The sequence below is a fragment of the Oncorhynchus masou genome, chromosome 1 (genome assembly GCF_036934945.1).
Source record: "Oncorhynchus masou masou isolate Uvic2021 chromosome 1, UVic_Omas_1.1, whole genome shotgun sequence".
Classification (NCBI taxonomy): domain Eukaryota; kingdom Metazoa; phylum Chordata; class Actinopteri; order Salmoniformes; family Salmonidae; genus Oncorhynchus; species Oncorhynchus masou.
This window is the reverse complement of record NC_088212.1, coordinates 50,818,934-50,834,229: the sequence shown is the minus strand read 5'-3', so window position 1 is coordinate 50,834,229 and position 15,296 is coordinate 50,818,934. Positions and strand designations below refer to the sequence as shown.

At 44.6% G+C, this 15,296-nt stretch overlaps 1 protein-coding gene across 5 annotated transcripts in view; it reads right to left on the bottom strand.

Annotated features, from left to right (window-relative positions):
- The window catches only part of si:dkey-220o5.5 (actin filament-associated protein 1-like 2), a 123,601-nt gene that overhangs the window by 77,591 nt on the left and 30,714 nt on the right, over positions 1-15,296 (bottom strand). The window contains exons 1-2 of one of the 5 annotated variants that reach the window (XM_064974267.1): positions 7,537-7,799; positions 5,815-5,921 (exon numbers count right to left, since the gene is read on the bottom strand). The exons of 1 other annotated variant lie outside the window; for it this stretch is intronic. The gene's annotated coding sequence lies outside the window, so the exon portion shown is untranslated. Of the gene's footprint in view, positions 1-5,814; positions 5,922-7,536; positions 7,800-15,296 lie in introns of those variants that run through there. 3 more of the 5 variants (XM_064974276.1, XM_064974252.1, XM_064974260.1) reach the window with 3 other exon arrangements.

Below are 15,296 nucleotides of genomic sequence, written 5' to 3'. Positions count from 1 at the left end.
TTCCATGCAAGAAATTGCCAAGAAACTGAAGATCTCATACAACGCTGTGTGCTATTCCCTTCACAGAACAGTGCAAACGGTCTCTAACCAGAATAGAAAGAGGAGTGGGAGGCCCCGGTGCACAACTTAGCAAGAGGACAAGTACGTTAAGAGTGTCCAGTTTGAGAAACAGACGCCTCACAAGTCCTCAACTGGCAGCTTCATTAATTAGTACCCGCAAAACCCCAGTCTCAACGACAATAGTGAAGTTATATGATTAGTGAGAATTAGGTAGACTTAAAGGATTATTGTTCAACCCCTATGAATTAAACTTGAATATGACAACTTTCAGGATGAATCAAACCGCTATTTTTTATCCATGACATAGACTGACCATGTGAAAGCTATGACCCCTTATTGATGTCACCTGCTAAACCGGTGTAGATGAAGGGGAGGACACGGGTTAAAGAAGCATTTTTAAGCCTTGAGACAATTGAGACATGGATTGTGTATGTGTGCCGTTCAGAGGGTGAATGGGCAAGACAAAAGATTTAAGTGCTTTAACGGGGTATGGTAGTAGGTGCCTGTGTGTTTCAAGAATGGTCCACTTCCCAAAGGACATCCAGCCAACTTGACACAACTGTGGGAAGCATTGGAGTCAACATGGGCCAGCATTCGTGTGGAACACTATTGACACCTTGTAGAATCCATGCACAACTAATTGAGGCTGATCTGATGGAAAAAGGGGTTGCAACTCAATATTAGGATCGTGTTCCTAATGTTTTGTGCACTAAATTTCGTGCATAAATTATTCATACATGCTTTCCTAACCCAAATATTTGCCTAAATAATCTACAAGATCAGATTTTTATTTATTTACGCCTTTCCTACGCACTTTCGCCTTCCTACGCACTTATCTACGCCTTTCCTACGCACTTCTCAGACTTACCTTAAGCAGGTGCGTAACGAGCTTTGCAGGCATGGTTCACTTGCCTGCACTGAATAACTCAACTGATGAAAATCATCCCAATTGCTGGCCAACACATTTTCTTGTGGAGTTTTCAATCAATAGGTTATTCAGTACATTTATCTAAAGCCATCACTTTCAATTTGGTGTATCTTTTAATTTGAATGTTCTCACCCGACTCACTAGAATATAGGGAGAGAACGATTCAGAATACTAGGGATCAATTAAAGAAAACCATGTAAATACATGCATATGTTCAGCAGTCTTATATTTTGGGGGTAGAAGCTGTTTTGGTCCTAGCCTTTTGGTCCTAGACTTGCCGCTCCGGTACCAGAGAAAACAGTCTATAACTTGGGTGACTGGAGTCTCTGACAATTTTTTGGGGCTTTCCTCTGACACTGCCTGTTAAGTAGGTCCTGAATGGCAGGAAGCTTGGCCCCAGTGAAGTACTGGGCCGTTCGCACTACCCTTTGTAGCACCTTACGGTCAGATGCCGAGCTGTTGCCATACCAGTCGGTGATACAACCGGTCAGGATGCTCTCGATGGTGCAGCTGTAGAACGTTTTGAGGATCTGGGGACCTATGCCAAAGCTTGTCTCCTGAGGAGGAAAAGGTTTTGTCGTGCCCTCTTCACGATTGTCTTAGTATGTTTGGACCATGATAGTTCGTTGGTGAATGTGGAAACTCTCGACCCGCTCCACTACAGCCCAGTCGATGTTAATGGGGGCCTGTTTGTGACCTCTTGTGGTCACGAAAAGGCCGCCTTTGTGACCTTTATGGACAATCAGAGCCTTACTCGTGAGACCCAACCAAACCCTTTTCCAAGAAGGCTTGGTTTTCTACAGAGATAAATGACCGAAGGCATTCACACGTAAATACAGTCATGATTTCTTACTCCAAACGGGCAGTGGTTCGTGTGCAAAGTAAATGATAACTGTGAGAGTAGTTTCCAAATGTATCAACAATATGTCTCTTTCTACCCCTCTCTCTTTTGGTAAACAAGCAGTCATGTTAGTCTGCTAGGGACTTTTTCCTCATGTATTAGGTGTGTGTTTGTTCGGTGTTATTATTTAGTTAACAAGTAAATAAATAGTTAAACCAATGTGTAGTACTGAATCATGAGTAAGGCTAGGGTTTTTACAGATCCAAGAAAGGTTGACTGTTCAGAATGATAAGGTTATGATTAATATGTTGACAGTTTTATGGACGTTATAGGTAAAGACCTGAGTTTAATTTGGGAAATGGTAAATCTTTAAATAACTTAATCTGTGGTGCCCCAAATGCTGATGATGTCACGCCCTGGTCTATATTTATTATGTTTATCTTCATTTATTGGGTCAGGCCAGGGTGTGACATGGGTTTATTTGTGGTGTGTTTCGTCTTGGGGTTGTGTGGGGTGTATAGCATAGTCTATGGCTGCCTGAGGCGGTTCTCAATCAGAGTCAGGTGATTATCGTTGTCTCTGATTGGGAACCATATTTAGGTAGCCATATTCTTTGTGTGTTTCGTGGGTGATTGTCCTTAGTGTCCTTGTTCCTGTCGCTGTGTTAGTTTACATAAGTATAGGCTGTTTCGGTTTTCGTTACGTTCATTACGTTCTTGTTTTTGTAGTATTTTGTATTGATTCGTGTTTACGTTTTTTGATTAAACATGGATCGCAATCTACACGCTGCATTTTGGTCCGACTCTCCTTCGCCTACAGAAAACCGTTACAGAATCACCCACCACAAACGGACCAAGCAGCGTGTCAACAGGCAGGTGCAGCAAAGAGAGGAATGGACACGGGAGGAGGAATTATTCGGAGAAGGACCTTGGGATCAGCTTGGAGAATATCGCCGCCCCAAAGAAGAGGCGGTGAGAGCTGAGAGGCGCTGGTATGAGGAGGCAGCGCGGCGACACGGATGGAAGCCCGAGAGTCAGCCCCAAAAATTTCTTGGGGGGCGGGGGCTCAGGGAGAGTGTGGCAGAGACAGGAGTCAGACCTGAGCCCACTCTCCCTGTTTATCGTGAGGAGCCAAGGATGAGACCAGAACCGGTGTTGGAGGTGAGCGAAGCAGCGACTGTGAAGGAGTTAATGGGAAATTGGAGGAGAGAGAAATGAGGGAGTTGCTGTGTTGGTGCTTTTTGCTTGGAATTCGCCCGACGGAACGTGTCAGGGATTTGATGGCACCTGGGTCAGCGCTCCATACTCGTCCTGACGTGCGTGTTAGTCGGCTGGTGAAGTTGGTGCCAGCCTCACGCACCAGGCCTCCTGTGCACATCCCTAGCCTTGCACGTCCTGTGCCAACACTGCTCTCAAGATCTCCAGTACGCCTTCACGGTCTAGCCCATCCTGTGCCACCTCCACACGCCAGCCCTCCGGTGGCAGCTCCCCACACCAGGCTTCCTGTGCGTGTCCTCGGCCCAGTACCACCAGTGCCAGCACCACGCATCAGGCCGACAGTGCGCCTCGCCTCTCCAGCGCTGTCGGAGCCTTTCTCCTCTCCTGCGCTGCCGGAGTCTCCTGTCTGTTTAGCGCAGCCAGAGCCTTCCTCCTCTCCTGCGCTGCTGGAGTCTCCCGCCTGTTTAGCGCAGCCAGAGCCTTCCTCCTCTACAGCGCTGCTGGAGTCTCCCACCTGTTTAGCGCAGCCCGAGCTGTCAGTCTGCATGGAGCAGCCAGAGCTGTCAGTCTACATGGAGCAGCCAGAGCTGTCAGTCTGCATGGAGCAGCCAGAGCTGTCAGTCTACATGGAGCAGCCAGAGCTGTCAGTCTACATGGAGCAGCCAGAGCTGTCAGTCTTCATGGAACAGCCGGAGCTGCCAGTCTGCATGGAGCTGTCAGTCTGAATGGAGCAGCCGGAGCTGCCAGTCTGCATGGAGCTGTCAGTCTGCAAGGAACTGGCAGTCTACAAGGAGCTGTCAGTCTGCAAGGAGCTGTCAGTCTGCAAGGAGCTGTCAGTCTGCATGGAGCTGCCAGTCTGCATGGAGCTGCCAGTCTGTATGGAGCAGCCAGAGCTGTCAGTTTGCAAGAAGCCGCCAGAGCCGCCAGTCAGCATGGAGCAGCCAGATCCGTCAGTCAGCCAGACTCTAACAGATCTGCCAGTCAGTCAGACTCTTCCAGATCCGCCAGTCAGCCAGACTCTTCCAGATCCGCCAGTCAGCCAGACTCTTCCAGATCCGCCAGTCAGCCACTCTTCCAGATCTGCCAGTCAGCCAGACTCTTCCAGATCTGCCAGTCAGCCAGACTTTTCCAGATCTGCCAGTCAACCAGATTCTTCCAGATCTGCCAGTCAGCCAGACTCTTCCAGATCTGCCAGTCAGCCAGACTCTTCCAGATCTGCCAGACTCTTCCAGATCTGCCAGTCAGCCAGACTCTTCCAGATCTGCCAGTCAGCCAGACTCTTCCAGATCTGCCAGTCAGCCAGACTCTTCCAGATCTGCCAGTCAACCAGATTCTTCCAGATCTGCCAGTCAACCAGACTCTTCCAGATCTGCCAGTCAGCCGGGATCTGCCAGAACTGTCAACCAGCCAGAATCTGCCGGATCCAAATACCTGGCTGAGCTTCCTCTCAGTGCTGGGCTTCCTCTCAGTGCTGGGCTTCCTCTCAGTGCCGGGCTTCCTCTCAGTGCTGAGCTGCCCCTCTGTCCCGAGCTACCCCTTTGTCCCGAGCTGCCCCTCTGTCCCGAGCTGCCCCTCTGTCCCGAGCTGCCCCTCAGTCCCGAGCTGCCCCTCAGTTCCGAGCTGCCCCTCAGTCCAGTGGGATTTTGGGTGAGGACTACAAGGCCATGGTCGGCGGAGAAGGTGGACTATCTTAGGACGCGAGGAGGGGGGACAAAGACATTTATAGAGTGGGTTCCACGTCCCGCGCCGGAGCCGGAGCCGCCACCATGGACAGACGCCCACCCGGACCCTCCCTATTGTTTTGATGTGCGTCCGGGTGTCCGCACCTTAGGGGGGGTTCTGTCACGCCCTGGTCTTTATTTATTATGTTTATCTTCATTTATTGGGTCAGGCCAGGGTGTGACATGGGTTTATTTGTGGTGTGTTTTGTCTTGGGGTTGTGTGGGGTGTATAGCATAGTCTATGGCTGCCTGAGGCGGTTCTCAATCAGAGTCAGGTGATTATCGTTGTCTCTGATTGGGAACCATATTTAGGTAGCCATATTCTTTGTGTGTTTCGTGGGTGATTGTCCTTAGTGTCATTGTTCCTGTCGCTGTGTTAGTTTACATAAGTATAGGCTGTTTCGGTTTTCGTTACGTTCATTACGTTCTTGTTTTTGTAGTATTTTGTATTGATTCGTGTTTACGTTTTTTTGATTAAACATGGATCGCAATCTACACGCTGCATTTTGGTCCGACTCTCCTTCGCCTACAGAAAACCGTTACAGATGAGTTAATTGTTACATGATACCATTAAACTGGGTAACAATCAACTATAGTGGGTTAAATAAGTACTTAGATTAATGAAAGTAAAGCCACGACAGTAGGTTTAGCTCTATACTATAATTTGTGCATGGCTACAGAAGCCTATAGCTTGGGTCTCCAAATGTTATAAGGTCAGCATTTTATAAACTTCACTGTGGAAAAGGTGATATGTTAATATGCTTCACTTTGCTGTCATATGACTAAAACAATTAATTTATATTTAAATTCCCCTTATCCAAACAACTCTCATTTACCTAGTTCTTATCAATCAATAGAGCTTATCAATTTCTAAATTACAGTGAATTGTGTGGTGGTTTCAGCAGCATCATCTTGGTAAGGCAGGATTTACACATTCAAACACACACTACCAGTCCACGTGAAGGGTTAACAGTTTATTCTTTATCAGGTACTGGCAGTGTTCCTGATATATACAACTCAAACAAACAAAGTAAATATTGTCGTCACCAGTGGAAGGTCTGGTCTTTGGCTTTCACTTCATGTTGAAATCTTCAGTTCGGTTATACCTCTTTCGCAACAATATGCTCAGTCTCGCCAATAGTCTCCGTCACCTGCTGAGGGTCAAAGGAAAGACAAAGAAAGCAAACCCAGGGCGCGGTTAAGTAGAGGCCCTGAGTGGTTTCACCTGTCTGCAGTTTAGTCTCGAATTACAACTTGAGACAGATGTGGCTGTTCTGTTGCAGTCTGGAAGTTTCCCCTGAGCTGTCCCTGGTCTTGCCTCTTGGGAATACTTCCCATTGCTGTCCGTGGTCCTGGCAGCCAGAAAACACAGAAACCTCGACAGGTTGCTCGAACTTATTCATTGCTTCATCGCATGTAAAATTGGTGGAATTATGAGGGAATTAAGTCAAGGTCAGAATACGGTGGATCTGTAGACACATCCACTACACATCCACTTCTTTAATGTCCAGCCCAAACTAATAGCAGGTGAATATCATGCTATTTTAAATGCTTACGTTAAAAGTAAGAATACGGGTAGAGAGAAAAGTGCATAAAAAGGGAACTACATTCCATTTATGCATGCTTACCTCGGGTTGAAATCCCCCCTAAGAGACTTACCTAAAAAGATTCACAGCTGTAATCGCTGCCAAAGATGTTTCTAATATGTATTGACTTGGGGGGGGGGTGAATACTTATCTAATCAAGATATACAGTGCCCTCCTTGATTGTTGGCACAGTGAATATTTTTTGGGGACTGATACAATGACTATAAGGTTAATGTGCCATTTGTCTGCTTTAATTTGAAGGTCTTTTCATCCACATCGGGCGAACCATTTAGAAATTACAGATATTTATCTGTCTGTAACTTTCTCACTCATAAATATTCACGATACATTCACGACTTATCTGTAATCAAGGTAGCATCCAGATTAATGTAGATGTGTTTAGAAACACAGTATATTCTTATTTACAATAAAAGTGACTCCAAAACGACACAAATTATTTACCATTCAATTCTATTTGGGCACAAAATAATCTGAAACAACCAAAACAAACAGAAAATGCATCCAACAAGTTTGTAGAGTCACAAACTTGATGTAATCATTGCGCTCTAGGAATATGGTATGAAATATAAAACCTTTTACTATTTTACTATTGTAATACACATTGTAATGCACAAAGATAATTCGTAAAAATCCAAATAAATTCACAGATCTTCATTGTAAAAGGTTTAAACACTGTTTTCCATGTTTGTTCAATGAACCATAAACAATTCATTAATAACATGCTTACAGACGGTAGGCAATTAAGGTCACCGTTATGAAAACTTAGGACACTAAAGAGGCCTTTCTATTGACTCTGAAAAACACCAAAAGAAAGATGCCCAGGGTCCCTGCTCATCTGCGTGAATGTGCCTTAGCCATGCTGCAAGGAGATGGCCGGGGCAATAAATTGCAATGTCCGTACTGTGAGACGCCTAAGACAGCGCTACAGGGAGACAGGACGCACAGCTGATCGTCCTCGCAGTGGCAGACCACGTGTAACAACACCTGCACAGGATCGGTACATCCGAACATCACACCTGGGGGACAGGTTCAAGATGGCAACAACAACTGCCTGAGTTACACCAGGAATGCACAATCCCTCCATCAGTGCTCAAACTGTCCGCAATACGCTGAGAGAGGTTGGACTGAGGGCTTGTAGGCCTGTTGTAAGGCAGGTACTCACCAGACATCACCGGCAACAATGTCGCCTAAGGGCACAAACCCACCATCGCTGAACCAGACCGGACTGGCAAAAAGCGCTCTTCGCTGACGGGTCACGGTTTTGTCTCACCAGGGGCGATGGTTGCATTTGCGACATCCTCCTCCCTTATGTGGTACACTTCCTGCAGGCTCATTCTGACATGACCCTCCAGCACGACAATGCCACCAGCCATACTGCTCGTTCTCTGTGTGATTTCCTGCAAGACAGGAATGTCAGTGTTCTGCCATGGCCAGCGAAGAGCCCGGATCTCAATTCCATTGAGCACGTCTGGGACCTGTTGGATCGGAGGTTGAGGGCTTGGGCCATTCCCCCTCAGAAATGTCTGGGAACTTGCAGGTTCCTTGGTGGAATAGTGGGGTAACATCTCACAGCAACTGGCAAATCTGGTGCAGTCCATAAGGAGGAGATGCACTGCAGTACTTAATGCAGCTAGTGGCCACACCAGATATTGACTGTTACTTTTGATTTTGACCCCCCCCCCCCTTTATTCAGGGACACATTATTCCATTTCTATTAGTCACATGTCTGTCGAACTTGTTCAGTTTATGTCTCAGTTGTTGAATCTCGTTATGTTCATACAAATATTTACACATGTAAGTTTGCTGAAAATAAATGCAGTGGACAGTGAGAGGACGTTTCTTTTTTTGCTGAGTTTATAAGTGAATTTGTCCCAATAGTTTTGATCACCTAAAATGAGGACTATGTAAAATGGGGACTGTTCACCCAATATGAATGACAATACATTCAAATTAAAGCTATCATTTCAAATCCAAAAGTGCTGGACTAAAGAGCCAAAATAAGAAAAAAAATGTTGTCCCAATAATTACGGAAGGCTTTGTATTAGTATTATTAAAAATGTGTCCTCCAGTATTTTGTGTAGATCGTTGACAAAAAAAATGGCAATTAAATCCATTTTAATCACCACAATAAAATGTGGAGAAAACCAATGGGGTTGAATACTTACGATATGCACCGTGTGGCCAAAAATAACTAGACTCAAGAATATAGACGAGCTATGTGACTATGTGCTGATACTGTATGTATGTATGATGACAATGTATTTTCATGTAGAAAATAATCAAAGGGAATGGAGCAGAGCTTCTGTTCTAGCCCAACAGTTCTGCTACCACAGAGCTGCAGCCTGCAGTATGTGGGCGCTGCAATCAGAGGCCCTTTGTGCTGCAGTAGTCCCATTATCTCTCTACGTGTTAACAAAAAGAGAAAATGACGTGAGGGGTTCGTTCTGGTCTTTCTACTCTGAACTGCCACTGCAACATGGACCACATAAAACAAGTCCCTTGTTATGTTCTCAATAGTTTTTAAATGGCTTCATGAAAAGAACGCCTTTTTGCCTGGGCGGCATTGAGGATTATTAGTCTTGAATGAAGCCGTCTCACTCACTAGCTCAGTTGTTTTGATTCATAATTCATGCATCACTCCAGGCATGCACACAGTGAAAAAACAAAGTCAAAGAGTTCCTCTCATAGTGGGAATTACATAGAGACCAAATGCATGCAGGGTAATCATCATTTTTCACAATGTCCTCCAACTATGCCACTCTCTCTTTAACTCCTCTGTGTTTGTTTTTCCTGTAGGAATCGATGCTTTACAATGATGCTTTGTTTCATGATGCCCCCCACCTTTGCCAGCAGCTCTTTGTTCAAAAACATAGTTCTTTCATATACAAGGTCACGTGCACAGTCAATTATTATTGAGACAACATACATTGATAATCTAGTAATCTTATTCTAGTAAATCTTAATTGCCAGCAGAGAAATCAACCCTTCAATGTGGTATTATACTAACCCTCTGAGATAAAGTGCTTCTATTGTTACCTCATTGGTGTGAACTGCACATAGTGACCTTCAGACAAGACAGATTCGACAAGAAAGCGCTAAAACCAAGTCACTAAACAAATACTGTCTGTTAACCTGGTGGCAATGTTTAGCTGGTAGGGCAAACAAAGATTAAAGATGTACTGTGTGACAGCCTCTGGCTCTTTTGGACCTGATCTTAGGCAGCAGGCTCTGAGGGCCTTTATAGTGCACTACTTTTGACCAGGGCCCATGGGGCAAGTCTCCCTAATGACGTCTTCTCATATACCCCCCGCGCCTGCTGTTCTTCCCTAATAGCCTAAACTTTCTATTATCGCAGTACCCTACCCTATGTAAAGGAATAGAAGGGTGATTACTTTGAGTCTTTGCATGGAGACTAAGGGGATCACTGAGTATACAAAACATTAAGAACATTGCACTTTCCATGACATAGACCAGGTTAATCCAAGTGAAAGCTATAATCCCTTATCGATATCACTTGTTACATCTACTTAAATCAGTGTAGATGAAGGGGAGGAGACAGGTTAAAGAAGAATTTTTAAGCCTTGAGACAATTGAGACATGGATTGTGTATGTGTGCCATTCAGAGGGTGAATGGGCAATACAAAATATTTAAGTGCCTTTGAATGGTGTATGGTAGTAGGTGCCAGGCGAACCGGCTTGTGTCAAGAACTGCAACGCTGCTGCGTTTTTCACGCTCAACAGTTTCCCGTGTGTATCAAGAATGGTCCACCACCCAAAAGACATCCAGCCAATTTGACACAACTGCGGGAAACATTGGAGCCAACATTGGCCAGCATCCATGTGGAACACTTTCGACACCTTGTTGAGTCCGTGCCACGACGAAGTGAGGCTGTTCTGAGGGCAATAGAAGGTTTGCAACTGCACCAAGTGCCATGCAGGAAGACCATACTCAGTCTGCTGAAAGTCTTTCAATCGTCCACATGGCAAGCTGTGTTTTGCTACCACCAGAAAGATTGACCATTATTTAGTTTGTCTAAGGACAAAGAAAATAGAGGCTGTAGGAGAAGCTATTCAAGTAAGTAAATATATGTTTAAAGTTATCAAAAACTATGTATTTTTTAGCTAGCTTGATAAAAAAACGTAGTGTGCAGCCTTACTAAAATAAGCTGCTAACGTAATGATTGCTAGATAGTTAACATACATACTGTATAGCAGATGTTCACTTAATTCGCTACCGGGCCACACAGAAAGGATAAATAATGCATTTTTAATTTTCTTAACCTCTTACACCTATGGTGGCGCTATTTCATTTTTGGAAGAAAAACGTTCCCGTTTTAAACAAGATATTTTGTCACAAAAAGATGCTCGACTATGCATATAATTGCTACTGTTCGAAAGAAAACACTCTGACGTGTCCAGAAATACAAATATCTTCTCTGTGCGTGCCCTTTAACGTGAGCTTCAGGCAAAACCAAGATGACTTGGCATCCAGGAAATGACAAGGATTTTTGAGGCTCTGTCTTTCATGATCTCCTTATATGGCTGTGAACGCAAGAGGAATGAGTCTGCCCTTTCTGTCGTTTCCCCAAGGTGTCTGCAGCATTGTGACGTATTTGTAGGCAGATCATTGGAAGATTGACCATAAGAGACCACATTTACCACGTGTCCGCCCAGTGTCCTGCGCCGAAATTGGTGCGCAAAAGTCACCTGCCAGTATTTTTCCATGGGGCACAGAGAGAGAAGCAAGCTTCCACGAACTGCATGTCAATGAAGAGATATGTGAAAAAACACCTTGAGGATTGATTCCAAACAACGTTTGCCATGTTTCGGTCGATATTATGTAGTTAATCCGGAAAAAGTTTCACGTTGTAGGTGACTGCATTTTCGGTTCGTTTCGGTAGCCAGGCGCAATGTAGAAAACGGAACGATTTCTCCTACACACAGACGCTTTCAGGAAACACTGCGCATCTGGTATGTGGCTGGGAGTCTCCTCATTGAAAACATCAGAAGCTCTTCAAAGGTAAATGATTTTATTTATTTGGTTATCTGGCTTTTGTGAAAATGTTGCGTGCTACATGCTACACAAAATGCTATGCTAGCTTAGCATACTCTTACACAAATTAGTCAATTTCTATGGTTCAAAAGCATATTTTGAAAATCTGAGATGACAGTGTTGTTAAGAAAAGGCTAAGCTTGAGAGCAAACGCATTATTTTAATTTTATTTGCGATTTTCAGAAATCGTTAACGTTGCGTTATGCTAATGAGCCTGAGGCTTAGTCACAATCCCGGATCCGGGATGGGGAGTTTCAAGAGGTTAATTGGTCAAATAAAATAAAATGAGATACAATTTTAGGCTATTTGTGCAGTCATTACATTGAACTTGGTGCAGTCTGTTGGTCCTTTTCTCACCACTCTAATATCTCTGTCACGCCCACAACAGTTTACAGATTTTGAACTCGAGTAATGCGCGCACGGAAAGTTCATCACGGTCTGCGTGAGTGGTGTTGCCCGTCAACTTTGTACTAGCTAGCTACATTAGCTGGCATGATTAAAAACAAACAAACGTCACTGGAGAGCTTCTTCGGAAGGGGTAAAGGAGATAAAAGGCCCAACAACAATGTCGATAATGCAGAGACAGCAGAGCCCGAGACTGCAAAAAAAAAGAAAACCTCATTCAATAGAAAATACCTTACCAGTGCGACATATTCAACCTGCTCAGCGAACTCAATCTGTCACTTCAGGGGAGAATGACAACTGTCTTTAAGTTGGTAGATAAAGTGGCTACATTCAATGTCAAACTGGAACTGAGGGGACGGCAAGTGGACAGGGGCATATTTGACATGTTCCAAACATGCAGTGATTTTGGCTGAGACTGAGACTGGGCCATCCTTCTCCCAGCTAGTGCGAAATGTTTTAATATTTAAATGTTTATTTCACATTTATTTAACCAGGTTGGCCAGTTCTCATTTACAGCTGCGACCTGGCCAAGATAAAGCAAAGCAATGCGACAAAAACAACACTCTGAGTTATACATGGGATAAAGAAATGTACAGTCAATAACACAAATGTAGTAAGATTAGGGAGGTAAGGCAATAAATAGGCCATAGTGGCGAAATAATTACAATATAGCAATTAAACACTGGAGTGATAGATGTGCAGACGATGAATGTGGAAGTAGAGATACTGGGGTGCAAAGGAGCAAAAAAATAAATAACAATATGGGGATGAGGTAGTTGGGTGGGCTATTTACAGATGGGCTGTGTACAGGTGCAATGATCGGTAAGCTGCTCTGACAGCTAATGCTTAAAGTTAGTGAGGGAGATATAAGACTCCAGCTTCAGTGATTTTTGCAATTAGTTCCAGTCATTGGCAGCAGAGAACTGGAAGGAAAGGTGGCCAAATGAGGAGTTGGCTTTGGGGATGACCAGTGAAATATACCTGCTGGAGCGCGTACTACGGTTGGGTGCTGCTATGGTGACCAGTGAGCTGAGAAAAGACGGGTCTTTACCAAGCAAAGACTTAGACTGTAGATGACCTGGAGCCAGTGGGTTTGGCGACGAATATGAAGCGAGGGCCAGCTAATGAGAGCATACAGGTTGCAGTGGTGGGTAGTATATTGGGCTATGGTGACAAAACGGATGGCACTATGATAGACTACATCCAATTTCTCGATTAGAGTGTTGGAGGCTATTTTGTAAATGACATCGCCAACGTCAAGGATCGGTAGGATAGTCAGTTTTACGAGGTTATGTTTGGCAGCATGAGTGAAGGAGGCTTTGTTCCGAAATAGGAAGCCAATTCTATATTTAATTTTGGATTGGAGATGCTTAATGTGAGTCTGGAAGGAGAGTTTACAGTCTGACCAGACACCTAGGTATTTGTAGTTGTCCACATACTCTAAGTCAGAATCGTCCAGAGTAGTGATGCTAGACAGGCGGGCGGGTGCCAGCAGCAATCGGTTAAAGAGCATGCATTTAGTTTTACCTGCATTTAAGAGCAGTTGGAGGCCATGGAAGGAGTGGTGTATGGCATTGAAGCTCGTCTGGAGGTTTGTTAACACAGTGTCCAAAGGGCCAGAAGCATACAGAATGGTGTCGTCTGCATAGAGGTGGATCAGAGAATCACCAACAGAAAGAGCAACATCATTGATATATACAGAAAAAAGAGTCGGACCGAGAATTGAACCATGTGGCACCCCCATAGAGACTGCCAGAGGTCCGGACAACAGGCCCTCCGATTTGACACACTGAACTCTATCTGAGAAGTAGTTGGTGAACCAGGCGAGGCAGTCATTTGAGAAACCAAGGCTGTTGAGTCTGCCGATTAGAATACAGTGATTGACAGAGTCGAAGCGTTGGCCAGGTCAATGAAGACGGCTGCTCAGTATTGTCTTTTATCGATGGTGGTTATGATATCGTTTAGGACCTTGAGCGTGGCTGAGGTGCACCCAGGACCAGCTCGGAAACCAGATTGCATAGCGGAGAAGGTACAGTGGGATTCTAAATGGTAGGTGATCGGTTTGTTAACTTGACTTTTGAAGACTTTAGAAAGGCAGGGGAGGATAGATATAGGTCTGTAACAGTTTGGGTCTTTGAAGAGGGGGATGACCGCGGCAGCTTTCCAATCTTTAGGGATCTCAGACGATACGAAAGAGAGGTTGAACAGGCTATTTAATAGGGGTTGCAACAATTGCAGGGGATAATTTTAGAAAGAGAGGGTCCAGATTGTCTAGCCCAGTTGATTTGTAGGGGTCCAGATTTTGCAGCTCTTTCAGAACATCAGCTATCTCTATTTGGGTGAAGGAGAAATGGGGAGGTTTGGGCAAGTTTCTGTGAGGGGTGGAGAGCTTTTGACCGGGGTAGGGGTAGCCAGGTGGAAAGCATGGCCAGCCGTTGAAAAATGCTTATTGAAATTCTCGATTATCGTAGATTTATCGGTGGTGACAGTGTTTTCTAGCCTCAGTGCAGTGGGCAGCTGGGAGGAGGTGCTCTTATTCTCCATGGACTTTACAGTGTCCCTGAACTTTTTGGAGTTTGTGTTGCAGGATGCAGATTTCTGTTTGAAAAAGATAGCCTTTGTTTTCCTAACTGCCTGTGTACATTGTTTCCTAACTTCCCTGAAAAGTTGCATATTGCGGAGGCTATTCGATGCTAATGCAGTACACCACGGGATGTTTTTGTGCTGGTCAAGGACAATCAAGTCTGGAGTGAACCAAGGGCTGTATCTGTTCTTAGTTCTACATTTTTTGAATGGGACATGCTTATTTAAAATAGTGAGGAAAGCACTTTTAAAGAATAACCAGGCATCCTCAAATGATGGAATGAGGTCAATATCCTTCCAGGATATCCGTTGACAGCGATCACTTCGCTTCGCTGTCAACGGAGTTCGAGTGTGACTTCCCAACCGCCAAAGACCCACGAAGTGCGAAGGAATGGATCCGTGACCCATTTGTGAATGTCCCAGATGAATTGTCCATGTCCGTGCAGGAAGATCAACTCATTGAGGTTGCAAATGATGGTGGCCTTAAAAGTATGTTTGAGAACTTAATCTCTGCCGACATCCTGGATTAAAATCAAGGCTGAATATCCTGAGATAGCCACAAAAGCACTGAAAACATTGCTTCCATTTCCAACATCCTATCACTGCGAAGCGGGATTTTCCGCAATGACGGCAACAAAAACTAAAATAAGGAGTAGACTGGACATAAGGAACACCCGAAGGGTGTCACTGTCTCCCATCACCCCTCGATGGGACTCAGAGCTCCCATTGATTCAGCGACATGGTGAGTTGCAATGTTTTTATTATATGGTCTCTAGAGAAAAATATGCACTGTTTTTATAATATCATCACGTTAGACCTACTTAAACTAAAATGTTATGAAAAGCAGCTATACTAAACATATAGGACAGGATAGGGCAGGT